We start from the raw sequence: 22,792 nt of genomic DNA, 5'->3' as shown, positions 1-22,792 counted from the left end.
CACTGAGAATTCAAAACGAATCCAAGATGTAATCCCTGCTTCCTAGGGCTTACAGCACTCACTGCATGCCAGGGTCTGTGCTAAGAGCTTCACTGACATAATCTAACTTAATTTTCACAAGCATATCTTTGAGGTTGTCTCCACTTCCTAGTTGAAGAAGTTGGACTCAAAAAGAGTCAAGGTATTCCCCCAGGATCACAGCTAATTAGTGGCACAGGCAGGATTTAAACCCAATTCTGATTGCTTCAAGTCTCTTAAACTAGATGTAAAAGACTATCTTCTTCATCACTGTATCTCCTGTGCTTAGGGCAACGCCTGGGCATATATCACACACTCAGCATTTGTGAAGGAAGAATGTTGTTTTGAACCATCTCTCGAGCTCCCCCCTTCAACCATAGAGTCCTTCAAGCCCAGGTCCTTCGGCACTCTGGGTATCACAGTCTTCGTGATCCACAGACCCCCCAGTCCAGCATCCAGCACCCTCCCTGCTTTACCTCTGCTTCTCAGGGATGGGCAGGCCGAACTGCCTTGGAGTTAATCCAAGATTTCTACCTAAAAACCACTCAAAGCATATTATCCTGAAGCTTTATAATTCATACAGCAGATAATAAAAATGTTGAAGGAGGACTCCCCTGGTGGTATGTGGATAAGAATCCATCTCAAGAGAGAAACCATTAAGAAAAACATAACAATTGACATAAAATATGTTTTAAAAAATGAATAAGTAAAACAATTTTATGTAATATCCATCTGCCAATGCAGGGGACATGGTTTGATCCCTGGTCTGGGAAGATTCCACATATCTCAGAGCAGCTAAGCCTGTGTGACACAACTGCTGAGCCCACATGCTGCAGCTACTGAGGCCCATGCACCTAGATGCTCAGCAACAAGAGCCGTCACCACAAGGAAAATCCTGTGCTCCCAACGAAAGCAGCCCCCACTCGCCACAACTGTATAAAGCCCATGAGCAGCAGCAAAGACTCAGCGCAGACAAAACCAAACAAACAAAAACTGTTGAAGGGATTTAAGTAGATGAATATAACACAACCTCAACCCTCCTGGCATTTCCTAGGCTGTTATATTATGCCAGCTATCTCCCATGGTGTGAAAACATTATTAGTACTTAGTTGGTTAGCAAGGCTTGAAATGAGCTTCTTATGCAGCTACCTGAGGAGACCTCCTTGTTTGGTGAACCAGTAAGGCTAGTCCTTGTCAAACCCAGTTGCATGCAAATTTTGTCAATTTTATTCTTGACCTACTTTCTCTTTATAGCTTCTAGCTTCAGGATTGCAATCACATCCCTTTGTCTTTCTACTCATTGACTTTCAAAACAGATTTTAGTTGATAATCTGAAGATGATATTAGGTCATAGAACAGACCCCTACATGTTATCATGATTTCCTGATAACTCAGATCTGAAATTCCCATGCCTGAGGATCCAGAGTAGTTAGGTTAGGTAGAGGAGCCCCAAGCCAGAGAATTCTTATCTGTTTTGAAAGAGAGAGAGTGCTTGCTTCAACCTCTACAGCAAAAACTGCATCTTAGGCATCAAATTATCTGAGACACATTGTAATAGAGGGGTTTAATGTATATGAACTATGCTAGATTCAAAACTATTTACATCCTTGGGACTTTTTCAAGTCTGGGGAAAGAATTCTCCAGGAATAGACTGCTCCAGTGTGTCATTTGAGAAAATTTCACAAGATACTGATGTCAACTGACATTTGATGCAGAAAGCATCAAATTTTTTTTGATGCAGAATGATAAACATGGCTACCTCATAGTTCTTATTTGAGGCACATCCCAACCTTGGATGTTCAGTATATTTGCAAATTACTTCAAAATAAAACATCTGATTTTTTACTCCTGTTTGACTGCCTGCCATTCATTTATTTGATAAACATTTCTGGGGCCCTACTATGTGCTAGTCACCATTCAGTGTGCTGGAGATAATGTTGAACAAAGTGTTCTTTCCCTCATTCAAGTGAGAGAAGACACCCTATAATAAAACAAACAAATTTATAAACAAGAAAACTGTCAGATAGTCAGGAGCTACACAGACAATTAGAATAGAGGGCTTCAGTAGAGAATCACTGGTGACTGCTTCATATGGAGCTCTCAGCAAAGCATTCTCTGAAGAACTAAATGACAAGAAGAACCTGTCTGGCAGGTGGGGTGGGGTGGGGGGCATGGAATCTAAATCCAGGGCTCTAGGTTCATCTCCTCTATTCTACCACTTAAACTATGAACTCCAGATAGTCAAGAAATGGATGATCTCCTTCTATGATAAGAAAGTGATTCCTTCAACTAACCTGTTACCTCCTTCAGTCTTGCTACAACTTTCTAGGGCTTCCCAGGTGGTTCAGTTGTAAAGAATTTGCCTGCCAATGCAAGAGACACCAGTTCCTCTGATCCAGGAAGATTCCCACATGCCAAGGAGCAACTAAGCCTGTATACCACAACTACTGAGCCTGTGCTCTAGAGCCCGGGAGCAGCAACCGACGAAGCCCGTGCACCCCAGAGCCCGAGCTCTCCAACAAGAGGAGCCACAGCAATGAGAAGCTCATGAAATGCGATGACTCCCACTCACCACAACTAGAGAAAAGCCTGTACAGCAACAAAGACCCAGCACAGCCATAAATAAATTAACACAATAAAATAAAAACTTTCTAAAGTGTGAATCAGAATTTTTCAGGGAATTTCTACAATCTCTACTTTGATGACTAGAACCACTGTACTCAGTTGTTCAAGTAAACACCTGGGGTTCATTCAAGACTTGGATAAACTTGCTTTTTAAAAAAGGTTTATTTGTTGGCTTATTGCTGCACTGGGATTTGTTGCTGCACATGGGCTTTCTCTAGTTGTGGTGAGAGGGAGCTCCTTTCATTGCTGTGTGCAGGCTTTTTATTGCATGTGTAATCTTCCCTGACCAGGGATCGAACCCACGTGCTCTGATTGGCAGGTGGATTCTCAATGACTAGACCACCATGGAAGTCCAAACCTGGTTATTTTTTTATGTAGTTTTTTTTTCCCCCTAGCTGGAAAAATATCAGTTCACATTACCTGAATTAGCCTAGATAATTTTTTCTTTACTTTCAATATTAAGCTGAAACATCCCTACCTTTAGAGAGTGTGTGTTGGTTAGGGAAAATGAGGCTAGATTATACCAAATTCCACACTACATGCAGTCTTTCTGTGGCTCTCCTCCAAGGGTTGCCTCAGGGATCCATATTCCATTTATTTCATATTTCTGCCATCCAGATTCACCACTGAAGGGAAATTAAGAAACTGGACAGTTGCACAATGAATTTTATGACTAGGCTTGAGAGTAACATATATCATTTCTACTCTTTTCTATTAGCTACAATCCAGTCTTGTGGCCCCAGCGTGATAAGGCCTCCCAATGTAGTTTTCTCACGTGCTTGGAAAAAAGATGAATGGCATGAGATTTGGTGACCTCTGACTTAGGTTTCCTTCTCTGGGTATAGCACAAAGTCTTACTTGCATTAGACACTAAATAAATAACTGGTTAAATGGAAGAATGAAAGGATTGTAACCTAAGGTCTTATAGCTATTAATAGTAAAAGAGTAGACTAGAAGGAATATATGTTGAATTAATTATCTAATTAATAGAAAATTCCATATTAATTCACCATATGCCTAAGAATTATAGGAAGAAACTAAAACCACACTGCTCAAAAATAGACTAGATTAGGGATTCCTAGGAAATTCTTTTTATTGTTTTGTATTATTTCAACATACAACCTTATTAGCCAAAGTCACTTCAGCTCTCCTCCCCTCTGAAACCCTCTGGCAATCACTCTGCAATTGTTTCAAAGATTGAGAAATTATCCTGAAGGCAGCATGATCTAGTGATGGCATTGACTTTGGCTCCCCTCACCATTACTCTTAGTGTTGCCATAAGCCCGTTTTTCAGTCTTGAAGTTGGCTGCCCTTGAAATGAAATGGGAAAACCTGAGTTTGTGGGCCAGTTTGGTCCCCAGCCCAGTTCACCAGCCAAAAAGTGAACAATCCTGTGTTTGTGGCACCCTGAGCCTGCAGTGACCTTCCGGGCCAGCAAGGCTGCCGGAGGGAACATACATTCTCTGAAATGACAGTAGAGGAAGAACCAACCCATTGCCCAAGGACAGATGAATAGGTCCTTCTTCTCCCCTAGGACAGCCTCTGCAAGGCCTCATGTAGGGCTTAACCCTTTCCTATCTTGACCTCTATACATAGAGTCTCATCTATTCTCTTAGCTGAAAATTAATCAAACTGAAAATAAAGAATTAGTTCTCTAGTGCTAACTACAGCTATTTACTTTTTTGAGCAATGATTTCACTAATGTATTTCCCCATCTCTATATCAGAGTGCAAGGACGACACCTGCTATATCATTTTATTCTCAAGTACTTAGCACAGTGAATGGCAAAGAGTGAGTATTATGGACATTTATTAAAGGCACAATGACTATGGGCAAACCTTGTCTCAAAGTTTAGGCTCTTGTGTAGCTTTGTTTTAGCACCATCTTCCCCAAGAGTGATCATTTTCCCTTCTCATTATAAACACAAAATATACATCAGGCAGCTTCGGCTGTTTGGTTTTGATTCAATGAACGCAGGTCAAGAGGCAACAGTTAGAACTGAACATAGAACAACAGACTGGTTCCAAACTTTGAAAGGAGTACGTCAGGGCTGTATATTGTCACCCTACTTATTCAACTTCTATGCAGAGTACATCGTGTGAAATGCCAGGCTGGATGAAGCACAAGTTGGAATCAAGGTTTCCAGGAGAAATATCAATAACCTCAGACATGCAGATGACACCACCCTTATGGCAGAAAGCAAAGAGGAACTTAAGAGCTTCTTGATGAAAGTGAAAGAGGAGAGTGAAAAAGTTGGCTTAAAACTCAACATTCAAAAAACCAAGATCATTGCTTCTCGGCCTTTTGGCTAAGGTCAAGCGCAGTAAAAAACCAAGATCATAGTATCTGGTCACATCACTTCATGGCAAATAGATGGGGAAACAATGGAAATAATGAGAGACTATTTTGGGGGGCTCCAAAATCACTGCAGATGGTGACTGCAGCCATGAAATCAAAAGACACTTGCTCCTTGGAAGAAAAGTTATGATCAACATAAACAGCATATTATAAAGCAGAGATATTACTTTGCGAACAAAGGTCTGTTTAGTCAAAGCTATGGTTTTTCCAGTTGTCATGTATGGATGTGAGACCTGGGCCATAAAGAATGCTGTGCACCAAAAAACTGATGCTTCTGAACTGTGGAGTTGGAGAAGAGCCTTGAGAGTCCCTTGGCCTGCAAGATCAAACCAGTCAATCCTAAAGGAAATCAGTCCTGAATATTCATTGGAAGGACTGATGCTGAAGCTGAAGCTCCAATACTTTGGTCACCTGATGCGAAGAACTGATTCATTGGAAAAGACCCTGATGCCAGGAAAGATTGAAGGCAGGAGGAGAAGGGGATGACAGGATGAGATGGTTGGATGGCATCACTGACTTGATGAACATGAGTTTAAGCAAGCTCTAGAAGTTGGTGGTGGACAGGAAAGCCTGGCGTGCTGCAGTCCTTGGGGTTGTAAAGAGTTGGATACGACTGAGTAACTGAACTGACTGAAATGACAGAGAATCTCAGAACTATCAGGGCAGAAACTTGGGGTCAGCACTTTTGTAAGTTTTCAATTTGGGGTTGATGGTGAAAACTTCTCAGCTTTCAAATTGTTCATAGGCACACATATCCTGGATGCAATAACCAGTAGGACTGCTTCACAAATCCAGGGGCGAATACTGTCATATTTAGTTTTTTCACAGAAAACAAGTGACTTAAGTTCCCATGGTTGAATAGATTGTGAGGTTAGCGAAAGTTCAGCATCTCTGTCATGGGGCTGTCTCCAACCCTATGACTTGTCCACAGTCTCAAAGACTCTTTTTGGATTAAATAGGGGACAACCTGACTTCTGCAGTCCAGTGGGAGAAATGTTACCGATCACTGCCACATGGCTATGGAAGACACCCCATGTAAGCCTTCAGATGATATCATGCAGGGCTCTGCAGAGGCTGCTGAAGATCTGTGTGGGGAAGAGAACTTTGAGACCTAACGCTTAGCTCAGCTGAGACTGTTCCTTGCTTAGGTTCCCAGAATTGCAGCTCTTAGTACTAATTTTCAGTCCTTTAGGAGATCTTTTCCCCAAAGATCTAGGAGGGTTACGCCAGGAGGGTTATGTCAGATTTTATCAGGCTGTCTAGCTCTGCAGACCCCAAACTTCCATAAACTTTCCATCTCCAGGGACCAGGCCACTGTAGGTATGGAAACTTTTCCTTTTCAACCCTTGAAACACAGAAGGTCCTCATTTCCAGCAAGTAGGAAATTACCCATCACTTCTTATGTTTGGGCATGCCAATGGTCTCTAAGGGGCCCTATTGCCCTCAGACAGAGCAAGCTACTGAAGTGCTTTAGGACAGGCACTCTCCCAGACTTTCTGGTTTCTTTCTTGGTAGAAAGGAGAAGCAGAAGAAAGAGATGGAGTAGGAGGAGAAGGGCGGGACACTACCATAGAAGCTAAGTCTCAGCAAATCCTTCCATTGCATGGCTCTTCACACACTGATGGCAGAGGCAAGTTCTTTGCTTTAAGAAGAAGGCAGACTTCCTTCTCTAAATTGTACACATTGCTATGTTTACAACACCCATTTACAACCAGAAAGAAAACCAGGAGATTGTCTAGTTAAGTTGTCTGGCTTCAAGCTGCGGAATCTTCACTGGACATTGTAAGAAAATAATTGAAATATATTTTTTTTAATAATTGAAATTTTTTTGCAAAATCCAGGTGATGGATGGGACAGGCTCCCAGGATAGAATAGCATTATGCTTGGCAGGGGTTGTCAAATTTTTTCTTCCTAGAATAAGAGTTATATTTTCGTGGGAGGACCACTCCTTCACAGATACAGCAGCATGATGACTCTTGATTCTGACGTGGATGGGGCTTCTTTTCTGGGCCTGTGGCACATTCTCCAGGCCCTACATCCAACTTAAAGATATCACTGGGCACCTAATTGCAGCTGTCAGCGTCTGTCTGCAGTCACGGAGGCAGGTAGTGACTCAAGAGGCACGATCCATAGCGCAATAACCATCAGTAGCGGGTCTGAAAGGAAAACATCAAACCATATGGAGGTGGGAGAAGTTGTCACAACTTGTTAATTTATGAAACCAAACTTTCAGACCAATGAAAATATCCCAAAACATTCTACGCTCCATGAAGCTGCTGTGAGAAGCAAGCGAGTCAAGAGAGGGATCAAGCCTAGAAGCCTTCTGGTGTCACAGGCTGGCCTCCCACTGTGCCTTGAGCACTGAGACCTGAGCGCTTGAGAGCCCTGTGAGGGAGAGGGACTGAGTCTCACAGATTAAAAGCCTGTAAGCTAAACTGACTGTGTTTCCCCTGGAAGGGGCCTCGTTGCTGAGTCACACGGGTGAGTTATCATGGGTTTTTTTCTTGCATAGTTTGGTTCTGTAACAACCATTTCAGAAGTTAAACAATAACAACTGCTACCTGTTCTCTCTTTCAATCCTGCATTTTAACAGGCAGGCAAAGAGCAGGAGCCTCTAGCCTTCCTAAGAATTTGCAAAGGGCAATTCCTTTGTGAAGGAGCTGTTGCTAATCTCCTTCAGTTGGTTAAACGTGATTCAATTTGATTCCATTCCAAAACAGACATGGAGCATCTGGTGTGTGCCCACATTGGCACTGCTGGGGTGGCCAGGGCCAGTAGGATGCTGCCATTGCCCAGACGGGGCACGTCATCAGGCAGGCAACCATGGATAGATAGGCAAACAGCTGCAGTGTGGAACAGAGGAGTGATGGTGATACTTTCTGTCCCAGGTGAGTCAGGGGTTGTTGCTGTTCAGTTGCTAAGTCACGTCCCACTCTTTGCAATCTCATGGGCTGCAGGCTTCCCTGTCCTTCACTATCTCCCAGAGTTTGCTCAAATTCATGTCCACTGACTTGGTGATGCCACCCAGCCATCTCATCCTCTGCTTCCCCCTTCTCCTTTTGCTTTCAATTTTCCCAGCTTCCGGGTCTTTTCCATCAAAGTCAGGGGAGGTTATAGTAAAAGTGATGTTTGAGCTGGGTCTTGAAGGAGGAGTTGGCCTCTGGGGCAAGACAGGAAAGTGCCCATCAGCTGAGGGAAAAAATTAACAAAAGGCAAGGCCACACAGCAGTGCATGAGGTCTAGAGGGAGCCAGAGGTATGGTGGGTAGAGGGTGGGGCAGATGCCAGAGCAATGATGTTAGGAAACAGAGGTCAGGGTATGGAAGGGCTTAAACTTCAGACAGAAGCTCACTAATATAGGCCAGACCCTGGTTGTCCTCCAACATCGCACCTGGAGTGCCTGGCCCTCACAGGACCCCAGTACAGGGTGGAAGTTATTTTCCTCCAGGCCTTGCCACTGGTGCCAAAAATTCCCAGCACTCCACTCACTCCTCCGGGGTCTTCTGGGAACGCACAGGTACCTGCTTCCTGCAGCGGGTAACGGATGAAGGCCCTGAACCCTCCCCCTGGCACCACTATCACCTATACCTCAATCATTCACATTTCTGGAACTCAAAGGCAGGCTACGGTGTTAGGTTGCTTAGTTTCAAAGCCCAGCTCTGTCACCAGCAGATGTGGAGCCTGGGGCAAACTGCTTAAGTAGCGATGCACCAATGTGTGAGGCTAAGCCAGCAGACAGGGATTCCTGGCAGGGAGCAGCACACCTGGACACACACCATTCCTCTTCCCTGGACACAATTCCCCACATCCCTCCCCCTCTCAGCAGACCACCCTAGAACAGTGTTGGTCAGCAGAAATATAATGTGATTATAATAAAAATTACATAAAAATTAAAATATTTTCTCAATTATAAAAAAGTAAAAAAAGTTAAGATTATATTTTATTTAATCAAGCACATCCAAAATATTGTCATTTTAAACTTGAATTAATCTAAAAATGATTAGGGATATATCTTACATTTTTCGGGAGTACTAAGTCTTTATTTATTTTTTGTCAAGTCATGCAGCTTGAGATATCTCTGTATCCCAGCCAGGGACTGAAGCAGGGCCGAGAGAGTGAAAGCACCAAATCCTAACCATTAGACCACTAGGGAACTCCTGGGTACTGTGTCTTTAAAATCCAGGGTATCGTTATTCTTACAGCACATGCAACTTGAAATAGACACATTTTGACATCTCAAGTGACCATATGGAACTCAATGGTCACACATGGCTAGAGGCTACCATATTGAATAGCACAGCTTTATTTATTTTTTTTTTTAAATGTTAATTCATGTATAGCACAGCTTTAGAACAATGGCCCACATGACTGGACTGAAATAATAGCAGTGGTTAGTATTTCTTGATTACCAGCTGAGAAACCTTGGACAAATTACTAAATCTGTGTTTGTGTCCTCTGTAAGAGAGAAGAAATACAACTTAACATTGTGTTGGGAGCCTTAAGTTGGGACATATATCTGAAGCCCAGACTGTGATTATCATTTCCTCTTCGCCTTTGTGCATACAATTTCCTCAGCCCAAAATGCCCTGTCTTCTCTACCTACAAATCCTTATTCATTCATTAAGACCTTGCTCAAATGTCACCTCCTCTGGAAAGCCTACCTACCTTATCTCTTAGCATCAAGTGCTCCTTGTTCTGGACCAACTTAGCACTTTTTCAGACCTCCCTCGTGGTGCTTCTTACCTTGTGCCTTCTTGCCGTCAGTCATGTCCAGCTCTTTGCCACCCAGTAGACTGTAGCCTGTCCATGGGATTCTCCAGGCAAGAGTACTGGAGTGGGTTGCTATTCTCTCCTCCAGGGGATCGTCCTGCCCCAGGGACTGAACCCATGTCTCCTATATCTCCTGCACTGGCAGGCAGATTCTTTACCCACTGAGCCACCTGGGAAGCTCACTTCTTACCTTACTTTGTGATTATTTTCCTCCTTGTATTCCTGGTGAATCTGGATGGAGTTACTGCATCTCGCTGAAGATCTTCAATTTTTTAGCATCTCTGAATCAGGATGCATTTATATTACAATTCGCGATAGTTTTTTCCTCTTTTGGTGAGATTTTTTAAAATGAGCAATGGTGTGATTATAATATATAACATAGGTTTGATACATTGTGTGTGTGTTAGTTGCTCAGTTGTGTCCGACTCCATGGACTGTAGCCCACTAGGCTCCTCTATCCATGGGATTCTCCAAGCAAGAACACTGGTGTGAGTTGTCATTTTCTTCTCCAGGGGATATTCCTGACCCAGGGATCAAACTCGGGTCTCCTGCATTGCAGGCAGATTCTTTAACATCTGAGCCACCAGGGAAGCCTTGATATATTTTAGTAATTGCCTTTGTGTCCCCCAGGCAGTGGGCTCAGTTAATGCAATAAATGTGTCAAATGTTCTGACAACACTAATAAACGTTTATTGCAATTACCACACGTGTAAATTATTTGGCTGGCAGCCTCTCCTCCCTTCTGAATGGTAACCTCTCCAAGGGCAGAGACTGTAGGCTCTTTCATAGTAATGGGCTGGGCATCTTGTGAGAGGCCAAAATGTAATGCCTGGTTTTTGAGGAAAACGTGCCCCCAAAGAAATCCCACCTTCCCACTACAGCATGATTAGGCTTTAAAATTTTCTTCACCAGAATATCTAATTACTGCACCAGGAAGCAGAGTGATCCAGCTAGAATGTCAGGTTGAGAAATGTGCACTTCTGGGACCAGGGGGGAGAATGTTTCCCCTCAAAGCTGCATGTTTCCTTAGAAACCCCATAGGGCTCCAAACAGATTATCTTTCAAAGGACTCATTACAAGGCAAGCAGAGCTTTTAAATACCAAGTGTTTTAACAAAGTCTTTTCTATCTAATGTCAAATTGTGCTGTCTCTCCCCAGTTCATAAAATGATACACAATTTTTTAAATGCCAAAAACCCCTCTTATCAAGAGAGCTCCAACTATAGCCAAATACCAGTCATTAGAAGGATAAAAAATAATGCTTCATCCAAAAAAAAGTCAAAGGGATGGGGATGAGGGGGTAGAGGAATAAGGACCTTCTTATGAGTGGTAATGTCCAAGTGATGCCCGTCAAAAACAAGGAATTTTAAAAGATCAAAATAGGAAATGTCTGGAGTGTACATAGAATTCCTATAAGCAAATATTGACTTACAAGACTTCGAGGTTATCTCACAGACATTGTTTGAAGGTATACTTTGATTTTTTCCTTGCTGAGTGGATTGGAGTTCTTATCAGGTTGAAAAAAACAGGACTAACTCTATTTAGGGACTTTACCCAATTAAATACATGCATAGGCACCATCCCTCAAACTGTCGCCATCCTTCCTTAGGGGAATTTGCATCTGTTGTATCTTTGGCAAACACTGCAAACACTTGTATTCAACTAAGAGTGTATGGTCTTACCTTCTTTTTTTTTTTTTGGCCTGAAAAGAAAATGTAGCTTTACAAATTCAATTACTCCCTGCCTTACTAAACTCTCAGGTGGGCTCAGGATTTAGAGTCCCAGGGCTGAGCCTGGCTGGATTTGGACTGTGCAGACTTCTGGGAGCACTGGTTAAACTGGGACCCCTCTGAAGCCTTCTGCATCTTGGATTTTAAAAAGAACTAATCACACACTTTTTAAAAATTAAGTTGTTTCTGATGTGTTTCAAGATTATTTTATGTGCTTATTATTATTATTTTTGCCACAGTGTGGCATGCAGGATTCTAGTTCCTGGAGCAGAGATGGAACCCACCCCCTCCTGCAGTGGAATCACACACTCCTTAACTTCTTGTTTTCCCTTCTCTTCCTCCTCTCCTCAAGTTCAGTTTCAATGAAATTACTCTGGCTGATGGACCTAAAGGGATCATCAGGTAGATGATCCCCAGGTCCTTCTTGTGAATACACCCCTGTTCTCATTTTTTCCCCCCATATTAATGTGTGCCCTTATTAATAAGCCTCTCATACTCAGCTTCTCTCTGGAAAAGATTCCTGCTGTGGGACTAAAGCCCTCCTGAGTGTGGATACTAATGAGTTAAGTAGCTTCGAGAGATGTATGTGATGCCATTCCCCTTGCAACTCTGAGAAGAGTTCAGGCCTCCATCCAGCAGGCACCCCCAGCCCTGTAGAAAAGACAGTTTCACCAGGGTATTAGGGCCTATAGCAGGTGTATGAACAGAGCTCATGACAAGAAAGGAGGAGCTCTTAACTGCCTACATGGTAGCTACCCATCAAGTGCTTGCTACATACAGCTACCTTTAAAAAATAAAAAAAAATTTTAATTGGAGTATAGTTGCTTTACAATGTTATTTTCTGCTGTATAGCAAAGTGAATCAGCCATAGGTATACATCCCCTCTTTTTTGGATTTCCTTCCCATTTAGGTCACTGCAGAGCATTGCATGGCGTTCCCTGTGCTATATAAGTAGGTTCTCATTAGTTACCTAGTTTATACCTTGTTGCTATTGCTATTGTTTAGTCGCTAAGTTGTGTCCAGCTCTATGTGACCCCATGGATAGTAGGCCACCAGCCTCCTCTGTCTATGGAATTTCTCAGGCAAGAGTACTAGAGTGGGTTGCCATTTCCTTCTCCAGAATATGGAACGCGAATCTCCTACCTAGTGTATACATGTCAATTCCAATCTCATAGAGCCGCATTTCACACGGGGTTTCTTTTCGTCTTTATGGAAGGGCCAGTTGCCAAGTCTGAGTCCTCAGAAAGGCAGACTGACCGTCCATGGTGCCCAGCAGCCCCTCTTTCTTGACCAGCTCTCCTGACCCATTCCTTTTCCCTTAGCTCAGCTGAAAGAAAGCTGGGATTTTCCCCTCTACAAATAATTCTACTGGAACTAAGGAGGAAGCTAAGGAGGAACACACAAAAACACAGAAGCAGATGAGTTTACAGAGACAGATTTCTTATCTGGCAGAGCTTCCTGGGGATTCGGCTTCCTCTCCCCTACCCGCACCCTCCATAAAAAAAGGCTCTGATCCTTTGTGTACAGTGAGATAAACACATTTGCAGAGGGGGATGGGCCCCCTCTCTTCTAGAGACATTTCTTTCCCTTCATCCTGCTTCACCCTCTCCCCCAAGGTCCTGACACCAATTAAGGAGAACATGATGAACATTAACACATTTTTTTAAAAAAAGCTAATAGTACTATGAACCCAAACTGAAAAACATACAACAACAAAACTGACTATCATCAAACATATTGAGGTCATGAAGGCTTAGGAAAGAAAGAACAGTTCCAAAACGAGAGACTAGAGAAATGTTACACCAACATATCACACATGATTCAGGACAGAATCCGTTTGCTTTAAAGATGATTATTGGCAAAGATTGAATGGAATCCAAGGATGAGATAGGAGTATTGGACCAATGTTAACTTCGTGATTTTGATAGTTGTACTGAGGTTATGGAGGCAAACCCTTTTGTTTATAGGAAATACACACTAAAGTATTCAGTAGTGATAGGGCATCATGCCAGCAACTTACTCTCAAATGGTGCAGGAAATAAATGCTCTTTTTTAAGAGTTTGAGATTGTTAAAAAAAATTTTTTTTGACTACTCTATATTCAGAAATTCCATTTTTAGGAGCCTATTCCAAAGATAAACTGTTGAAAATATAGAGAGAAAGAAAAGGGAGGGAGGGAGGAAGGAAGAGAGAAGGAGTAAAAAGCTATTATTTTTACCAACAAAGATAAAACAACTCAAATATCCATCATTAAGGGACTGATTGAATAAATTCAAACAGCCTTAAAAAAGGGGGAGGGGGGAATTAGAAGTATCTCCATACTCCACTATGGAGTGATCTCCAAGATATAATAAGCAAAAAAACAGAGTAGAGAAAATTGTATATATACCCTTGAACAATACAGGTCTGTACTGCGAGGGTCCACTTATATACCCATGTACTACACAATCCCTCATAAGGAGATTAGTTGAATGTTCCTACAAGGAAGGACTCTGAGGGCTGACTATGAAGTTATATGCAGATTTTCCCTCTTAACCCCTTGTTGTTCAAGGGTCAACTGTATGTCTAAGAAATAGAAATATGTATCTGTGTGACAGCGTGTGTGGGCTTCCCCAGTGGCTCAATGGTAAAGAACCCTCTTGCCAATGCAGGAGACTTAAGAGACCCAGCCCGATCCCTGGGTCGGGAAGATCACCTGGAGCGGGACATGACAACCCATTTCAGTATTTTTGCCTGGAAAATCCCATGGACAGAGCAGCCTGGCGGGCTACAGTCCATAGAGTCACAAAGAGTTGGACGTGACCGAAGCAACTAAGCGCTGAGCATGAGTGTATGTGTACTTTTTTTTTTTTTGGCTGAGCTGAGTATTCGTTGCTTTGCTTAGCCTTTCTGTAGCTGCAGAGAGCCAATGCTACTTTTCATTGCAGTGCACAGATTTGTCATGGCGGTAGCTTTTCTTTTTGCAGAGCACAGGCTCCGGAGCATGGGCTCAGTGGTTGTGCCTCACAGGCTTAATTGATCCGTGGCAGGTGGAATCTTCCCGGACCAGGGATTGAACCTGTATTCCCTGCATTGGCAGGTGGATTCCCATCCATGGTACCACCAGGGAAGTCCTATATGTAACTTTTAAAATAAACAATAGAAGAACAAATATGAAATTTAAAAACAAATGTTTACCTGTAAGATATAGGAAGAAATAGGGTTGAAGAAGATATGAAATAGAAACCAAACTACTGTAAGCATACTTGGTTTTGTAGACTTGGCTTTCAAACCACGTAAATGTTTTCTAAAATTACATGTTAAAAAAAAGTAAACCGGGAAAAGGAAATGAAACAAACGATCCTAAGTGTCAATGCAGTTTACATAACCACAGGGAGAGGAACTATTCCATGGGACTTGAAAACTTCAACTTGACTTCAGGCCCCTGGGAGGATGTATCTTCGGGACAAATAGAACTACAAGGACAAAAACAAAATCCACTTAAACTCTTTTCAGGAATCATATTGTTGATGGAAATGTTGCTAGTTTTTCTGAGATGTGTGTGTGTGTGTGTGTGTTGTGTGATAGAATAAATGGATAATAACGTGCTAATCCCCAGCATCTTTAAAAACCATGATTCTCAAGTTTGGCGGAAGGGAGATATAGGAGTGAAGAATTTAAACAAAATCCCTCTAATCCTGAACTTGAATTGGAAGTATTGATATGCACTCATAAAACATATGACTTTGAGAAATGAGCATATGTTCTAGCCCTATCTGCTAAAAACTCTAGAAATGAGTTAACAGTTATCACAGATCACCTTTATGCTCAGAGTGAGCTCCAGAAACACCATTTCCCACAAAAAGGAGCAAAGTGCCTTGAAGCAACAGGTGATTTCAGAATTCGAGCAGGAAATGTACAAGACGTTGCTGGAGCATCTTGTCACACCAGAGAGAAAGTTACCAAACGTTACTTGGATCATATCAACCTTAAGAGGCTCCCACTGGCCAAGGATGGGACAGTTTGAAAATCAATAATGATAGTAACAACAATAAATTAAAATTCATCCTATATTTAAATTCATGAATTTATGTTGATTCTAATAGATAAAAATTGAAGACACTTGAAGAAAGCTAGTGAATCACTTCTTTTCTTTTATACCACTGGTAAATAAGGGGGAAATCAAGCATTTATTCTACTTTTCCTACATGGACAATTGCACTGGTTAACCAAGTAGCAGAAAAGTTTCTCTCCCCTCTAGAGAAATATTACAGCTAATAAATGAAGACACAATAGTAGAATATCATCATCACCATTTTGCAACTTCTAGTGAATTAATCAGAGAAGGCAATGGCACCCCACTCCAGTACTCTTGCCTGGAAAATCCCAAGGACGGAGGAGCCTGGTAGGCTGCAGTCCATGGGGTCACTAAGAGTCAGACACGACTGAGTGACTTCACTTTCATTTTTCACTTTCATGCATTGGAGAAGGAAACGGCAGCCTACTCCAGTGTTCTTGCCTGGAGAATCCCAGGGACGGGGGAGCCTGGTGGGCTGCTGTCTATGGGGTCGCACAGAGTCGGACACGACTGAAGTGACTTAGCAGTAGCAGCAGTGAATTAATGGATCTATAAATTGATTGTCAATAGCTGCTAGTATCATGAAAAGAGAAACCAGATACCATAGGCTTCCTGGTAGAAGAATATAGCATCTATAAAGAAGTCCTACAAAAAACAACAACAACAGCAACAATCAGATCTGAAGCTGATTAAGCTCAAGATCCAACTGCCAATTGACAGGAAAATCAGAAGACAAAGAAATATGCACAGTGATACCACTGGGATGAAGTCAGAAAACTCTAGACTGGAGAAACTGTATATGGTTAACAACCCAGTTTCTTGAAGGGAAGAGACAGAGAAGGAGGAGAGAGAGAGAATGAGAGGGGAGGGGGAAATATATAGATGAAGAGAAGCATAAAGAGACACAGCAACCAGTCAGTGTGTGAACCTTATTTGGACTTGGAATCAAATAAGGAAATGTTAAAAATAAATTATGACATTTATGAGACAAATTGAAATTTGAACTCTGGCTAGATATTTGATGATATTAAGGACTCACTGCTATTTTTTAAGATGTGATCATGGTATTGTAGCTATGGTGTTTTTGTTATTGTTTTTTAAAGACTCCTCTTTTAGAGATTCATACAAAGCTGTTTATGGAAGAAATGCTATGATTCTGAAATTTGCTTCAAAATAACGCAAGATAGGGTGAAGGAGGTGAGTATATCTAACACAATACATGAGGACACAGATGTTGAAACTGAGTGTTAGGTCCATTTTTACATGCCTGACACCTTCTTATATATTCTATCTTTTTACATGCTTACAATTTTCCATAATAAAAGTTAGAAACAATATCTACTATGTACCAGGGACTAGGCTGGCATTAGCACACCTAAGTCATGAGTTGGCATCACAGACAAGCACAGAACTCTTCCTTCATGACTCGCACATGTGGGAAGGGATAGGAATTTGGTGGCAACGCCCTTAACTCTCCCCTTATTTGATGAGATGAATATGCAGTTTCCTTTGCCAAATTGGAAATTGAGAGCAGAATGCAACCCTGTCTAAACTGCTCCTCCGAGGAGCTCGTTGAAGGCCGGAACCATTACTCAGGGTCCAGCTGCACTGCATTTTCATCCACCCAGAAACACATGCAGATATGTGCGAGATCAAAATAGGCCCGCATGTGGCTTTTAACAAAGAGCAAGCAGACAAAAGCCCCACAGAGGCATCTGACCTCTCCCTTGGCCTCTGGGCCCTCCATGGAAATGTGAACTTTCCTTTGACACTCAGATGACACCCTTTGGCCATTAACAACAGTTCTATAGAGATTGGGCAGTGCCCTTTGGCTCCATCAGAAACAGGGGGACCAAGGCTCTAAATTGCTGGCATTCACACCACAATCTCCCCTTATTTCTGGGCCCCACCCTATTTGGAGTTTAGCTCCCTGGTCCTTGAGGGTAAAAACATAAATTCAGCTGGACATTCCCCTGTCCCGAGTGGTGACCTTTATTGTACATGCCTGGGATGTTTTCCCAAGGACTCAGAGAAAATGGCTTCATCAGAGAGAGACATTTGATATCATGAAAATGGCTAGCAGAGGATCAGACCTGGGCACGGGTCTCCTTGGGCTTGAACCTTGCATTTAGCTTGCAGTGAGGGAACACTCCAGTTGGGATCCATATGGCTGTCTACCTAGTCAAGCACTTGTGGAGCCTCTGAAATTAAAAACTCTGGAAGATATAAGGGAAAACAAGATAGTCTTTGCTCTTCAATTTAGGTCAAGGTACAGTTGGACCATGACTGAGAAGTTTAGGGGAGGGAGAGACAATATCCAAGTGCAGTGGTGAAGTTGCAGCAGGTGAACTACAAAGCAAACTTTAAAAGAGAAAAAAAAAATCCAATTTCAATAGTCAAGCACCCATCCTCTTGGCCACCAATTAGGGATAGGGTGCAAGGAGAACAGAAGACTCCAAGTGGAGGGAAGGTCTCAAAAAAACTCATGCATATAGGATATTATAAAGCCTTGCAAGTTTAATGAGTAAAACCATGGTGGTAGGGTACTTGCATAAATGCAAGGCAGCCTATCCAATCTCAGGAATTATTGTGGCCTATTGTATTTCCTTGTGGTTATTCACTGGTCTTTCAGAAGCTGGTTATCTTCTTTATAAAGAAAGAGGAAAAGCACAAGAGTCAAAGTAGTTGACTTTGGCTTGATAATATGTGCAGCGGATTAACCAATCCTGAAAGCAAAATTTAAAAATTGGGTCAGAATGACGTAGGTGCAACCTGGCTTATCCATACCAAAGAGGCTGTCTGCTAACCTCCTGAGTCCAGCTTTTCCAATCTCATGTTAGACCAAATAATCTCACCAACTTCTTGGTAAACAGTGGAAGATCCACATGGTTTGGTTTTTATGAACCTCAGCACTATGAACATTTGGGCTGGATAATTCTTTTTTTGTAGGGGCCTGTCCTGTGCATAGCAGGATGTTTAGCATCACCCCAGACTTTTATCAACCAGACACTAGGAATACTCACCCCCACAAGGTGTGACAAATAAAATTGTCTCCAGACATTTCCCAACACTCTATGGGGTATGTATGAAATTGCCCCAAATTGAGACCCACGGTGTGCTTCCCAAGTGGCACTAGCGGTAAAGAACCCGCCTGCCAATGCAGGAGACACAGGACATGGGTTTGATCTCTGGGTTGGGAAAATCCCCTGGAGGAGGGCATGGCAACCCACTCCTGTATTTGTGCCTGGAGAATCCCTGTGGACAGAAGAGCCTGGTGGGCTACGGTCCATGGGGATACAAAGAGTTGGACATAACTGAAGCAAATGAACATACATGCACGAGAACCACTATATATGTTATATGAAGACACCAAAATTATATTAAAAGCTTGCATTTATTGGGTATTTATTACATACCAGGCTCTATTAGGGCTTCCCTGGTAGCTCAGCTGGTAAAGAATTCACCTGCAATACGGGAGACCTGGATTCAATCCCTGCATTGGGAAGGTTCCAGAGGGCGCAGCAACCCACTCCAGTATTCTTTCCTGGAGACACCCTGTGGATAGAGGAGCCTGGTGGGCTTCAGTCCATGGGGTCACAAAGAGTTGGACACGACTGAGCGACTAAGGACAAAGGCTCTCTATTATGTGTTTTAATACATTCACTCATCTAATCCTCTCAATACCTTGATGAAGTATAATTATTATTCACATTTGACAGATAAAGAAATTGGGGGGCAGCAGTGTTATCAACTTACTCAAACTCACACTCCCTGTGAGTAGCAGATTCAGCATCTGATTTAAGCACTTTGACCTGGCACCAGCCTCTTAGCCATCAAGTTATACCCCAGAGTCCCAGGCCACTCTCACCTTGTTGGGTAAACCAAATAGTGTGGGCATCAACAATACAAAAGCCCCTGACAGCAATCCTTGTTTAATTGCTGGGACTTACCAGGCCCCCGGGTGGTACACGCATCTGAGGACCGAGTGGCTTGCCTGTATCCCACACTGATAACATCCTTTCTAGAACAGCTGCTATCCCTGTGAATGCCTCATGGTCATACCCTTTTGCTTATCATTTGACATCTTTTTTTTTTTTTTAATTTTTTTGTTTATTTTTGGCTGTGCTACATGCCATGTGGAATCTTAGTTCCCCAACAAGGGACTGAACTCACACCCCCTGTGGTGGAAGCACAGTCTTAACCCCTAGAACACCAGAGGATTCCTTGACATCTTCTCAATGGAAAACTAGTCTTTCTTTGGCTTCAGCATGGAGGTGAATAAATTGCCTGAGTTTATTGCCTGTTTGAGCCTCAACTTCCTCATGTACATCACAGTATATACAGACACACATACATATAATACACACACACACACACACACACACTATATATATATATATATATTTAAGGTTACCATGCAGAATTATCATCTAGATTGGAAGTAATATAATGTTCCTGATACACAGTAAGTACTTCTAGTGTTATTATTCTTATTCTCAGTTATTAATCTCCTCACAGGGACTGGATTACCAGGTTGCTTCTTAGTGGTATTTACAGTCAGCAGAGAGAAAACAGAATGCAGAGATGAACACTCTGATAGCAGAAGAGGCTAGGAAAAGATACAGAGCACAAGTGCCAGGGGACAGCCTGGACTTGAGAGTGGCAAGTATCAAAACTTTAAAAGATGTAAGTTTCCTGTAAGTTTCCTGCTCCTACATTTCAAGACAGTGCCATGCTTGTATAGTAGGTACCAACTGCTGAGAAAAACGCTTTAGGGTGTGGTAGGGTTTTTAGTGTTCCTCAGATCATGTTGTGCATATTCCACTGTCATTTTCTCAGCCTGGAACCCTGCTCCTGTATGCTCAGAACCCACAAGACCACAGGAGAATGACGCTCAGCTCTCTGAGAGGCCCAACCATCTCCTAATTCAACCGTAGTTCATTACCTTGGTTCCCAGCACATGAAATTTGATGGCTTGGTCTTCACTGAATCATGAACCTAGACCAGTCCAACATGGTCTCTGAGCTGAACCTCTCATAGTTTTATGCCAATTTTCTGAAATACTGACTCATTTATTTCCTATCAGTCTGTATCCATCAGAAACACAGGTAGCAGAACTAATTCCTGAGTACATGAGCTACTGGGAACAGGTGTCCAAATAATAACAATGTCCAAGGGAACATTTCATGCAAAGATGGGCACAGTAAATGAGAGAAGTGGCATAGACCTAACACAAGCAGAAGATAATAAGAAGAGGTGGCAAGAATATACAGAAGAACTATAAAAAAAAGATCTTCATGACCCAGATAACCACAATGGTGTGATCACTCACCTAGAGCCAGACATCCTGGAATGCAAAGTAAAGTAGGCCTTAGGAAGCATTACTATGAACAAAGCTAGTGGAGGTGATGGAATCCAAGTTGAGCTATTTCAAATCCTGAAAGATGATGCTGTTAAAGTGCTGCAATGAATACACCAGCAAATTTGGAAAACTCAGCTGTGGCCACAGGACTGGAAAAGGTGTTTTCATTCCAATCCCAAAGAAGGGCAATGCCAAAGATTGCTCAAACTACTGCACAATTGCACTCATCTCACATGCTAGCCAAGTAATGCTCAAAATTCTTCAAACCAGGCTTCAACAGTATGTGAACCGTGAACTTCCAGATGTTCAAGCTGGTTTTAGAAAAGGCAGAGGAACCAGACATCAAATTGTCAACATCCAGTGGATCATAGAAAAACAGAATTCCAGATAAACATCTACTTCTGCTTTATTGAATACACCAAAGCCTTTGATTGTGTGGATTACAACAAACTGGAAAATTCCTAAAGAGATGGGACTACTCTACCACCTTACCTGCCTCTTGAGAAATCTGTAGGCAGGTCAAGATGCAACAGTTAGAATCAGACATGGAACAATGGACTGGTTCCAAATTGGGAAAGGAGTACGTCATGGCTGTATATTGTCACCATGCTTATTTAACTTCTATGCAGATTACATCATGCAAAATACCAGGCTGGATGAAGCACAAGCTGGAATCAAGATTGCCGGGAGAAATATCAATAACCTCAGATATGCAGATGACACCACCCTTATGGGAGAAAGCGAACAGGAACTAAAGAGCCTCTTGTTGAAAGTGAAAGAGCAGAGTGAAAAAGTTCACTTGAAACTCAACATTCAAAAAACCAAGATCATAGCATCATGTCCCATCACTTCATGGCAAATAGAGAGGGAAACAATGGAAGCAATGAGAGACTATTTTTGGGGGCTCCAAAATCATTGCAGTCAAGAAATTAAAAGACACTTGCTCCTTGGAAGAAAAGTTATGACCTACCTAGACAGCATATTAAAAAGCAGAGATTATATTGCCAACAAAGGGTCTGTCTAGTCAAAGCTATGGTTTTTCCAGTAGCCATGTATGGATGTGAGAGTTGGACTATAAAGAAAGCTGAGTGCTGAAGAACTGATGCTTTTGAACTGTGGTGTTGGAGAAGACTCTTGAGAGTCTCTTGGACTGCAAGGAGATCCAACCAGTCAATCCTAAAGGAAGTCAGTCCTGAATATTCATTGGAAGGACTGATGCTGAAGATGAAACTCCCATACTTTGGCCACCTGATGCAAAGAACTGACTCACTGAAAAAGACTCTGATGCTGGAAAAGATTGCAGGCAGAAGGAGAAGGGGTTGGCAGATGATGATATGGTTGGATGGTATCACCAACTTGATGAACATGAGTTTGAGCAGGCTCCGGGAGTTGGTGATGGACAGGGAAGCCTGGTGTGCTGTAGTCCATGGGGTCACAAAGAGTCAGACATGACTGAGCGACTGAACTAACTGACCCCTTAGTGGGCACATATTATGTATATTTGAATTCTTATATTGCCTTTGTTAGGGCTTCCCTGGTGGCTCAGAGGGTAAAGTGTCTGCCTGCAATGCAGGAGACCTGGGTTCGATCACTGGGTTGGGAAGATCCCTTGGAGAAGGAAATGGCAACCCACTCCAGTACTCTTGTCTGGAAAATTCCATGGACGGAGACGCTTGGTAGGCTACAGTTCATGGGGTCACAAAGAGTCAGACATGGCTGAGCGACTTCACTTTCATTTTTACTTATTGCCCTTGTACCGTTTTCATCCCCATTATGCATCTGAGAAAGGAACAGAAGCTCCAAGAGTTTAAATGACTTACCAGAGATCTCCCGCCTAATAAGTGTTTAGGCCAAATTCAAAGCTAAGACTGTCTT

Source organism: Muntiacus reevesi, chromosome 1 (genome assembly GCF_963930625.1).
Source record: "Muntiacus reevesi chromosome 1, mMunRee1.1, whole genome shotgun sequence".
Lineage (NCBI taxonomy): Eukaryota > Metazoa > Chordata > Mammalia > Artiodactyla > Cervidae > Muntiacus > Muntiacus reevesi.
Note: the sequence above shows the minus strand (reverse complement) of the source record.